The following is a 1,472-nucleotide window of genomic DNA, read 5'->3' as shown; positions in this document are numbered from 1 at the left end:
GCCCTCTCACTGCACCCTGAAGGCCTCCTGTAGTTACTGCCCCCTCACTGCACCCAGAGCGCCCCCTGCAGTTACTCCCCCCTCACTGCATCCAGAGAACCCTCTGCAGTTACTGAGCCTTCACTGCACCCAGAGTGCCCCCTGCAGTCACTGGCCCCTCACTGCACCTAGAGCGCCCCCCCTGCAGTTACTGCCCCCTCACTGCATTCAGAGCGCCCTCTGCAGTCACTGGCCCCTCACTGCACCCTGAGCGCCCCTTGCAGTTACTGTCACTTCACTGCACCCAGAGTACCCCCTGCAGTTACTGCCCAAGCACTGCACCCAGAGCGCTCTCTGCAGATACTGACCCCTCACTGCACCAAGAGCACCCCCTGCAGTTACTTGCCCATCACTGCACCCAGAGCGCTCCCTGCAGTTACTGACCCCTCACTGCACCCATACCACCCCCTGCAGTTACTGTCCCTTTACTGCACCCAGATCACCCCATGCAGTTACTGCCCATTCACTGCACCCAGAGCGCCCCCCGCAGTTACTGTCCCCTCACAGCACCCAGAGCGCCCCCTGCAGTTACTGCCCCTTCACTGCACCCAGAGTGCCCCCTGCAGTCACTGGCCCCTCACTGCACCCAGAGCGCCCCCTGCCGTTACTGCCCCCTCACTGCATCCAGAGCGCACCCTGCAGTTACTGCCCTCTCACTGCTCCCAGAGCACCCCCTGCAGTCACTGGCCCCTCACTGCACCCAGAACGCCTCCTGCAGTTACTGCCCCTTCACTGCACCCAGAGTACCCCCTGCAGTTACTGCCCCTTCACTGCACCCAGAGCACCTCCTGCAGTTACTGACCCTTCACTGCACCCAGTGCGCCCCCTGCAGTTACTGCCCACTCACTAAACCCAGAGCACCTCCTGCAGTTACTGCCCACTCACTAAACCCAGAGCACCCTCTGCAGTTACTGCCCCTTCACTGCACCCAGAGCACCCCCCTGCAGTTACTGCCCCTGCACTGCACCCAGAGCGCCCCCTGCAGTTACTGGGCCATCACTGCACCCAGAGCACCCTCTGCAGTTAATGCACCTTCACTGCACCCAGAGCGCCCTCTGCAGTTACTGCCCCTCACTGCAACCAGAGCGCCCTCTGCATTTACTGCCCCTGTCACTGCACCCAGAGCGCCCTCTATAGTTACTGCCCCTTCACTGCACCCAGAGTGCCCCCTGCAGTTACTGCCCCTTCACTGCACCCAGAGGACCCCCTGCAGTTACTACTCCTTCACTGCACCCAGAATACCCCCTGCAGTTACTGCCACCATACTGCACCCAGAGCGCCCCCTGCTGGTACTGCCCCCTCACTGCACCCAGAGCGCCCTCTGCAGTTACTGACCCTTCACTGCACCCAGTGCGCCCCCTGCAGTTACTGCCCACTCACTAAACCCAGAGCACCTCCTGCAGTTACTGCCCACTCACTAAACCCAGAGCACC

Source organism: Chiloscyllium plagiosum, unplaced genomic scaffold, assembly GCF_004010195.1.
Source record: "Chiloscyllium plagiosum isolate BGI_BamShark_2017 unplaced genomic scaffold, ASM401019v2 scaf_8989, whole genome shotgun sequence".
In the NCBI taxonomy this organism is placed as follows: domain Eukaryota; kingdom Metazoa; phylum Chordata; class Chondrichthyes; order Orectolobiformes; family Hemiscylliidae; genus Chiloscyllium; species Chiloscyllium plagiosum.
The sequence above is the reverse complement of the archived record's forward strand: the minus strand, read 5'-3'. Positions refer to the sequence as shown.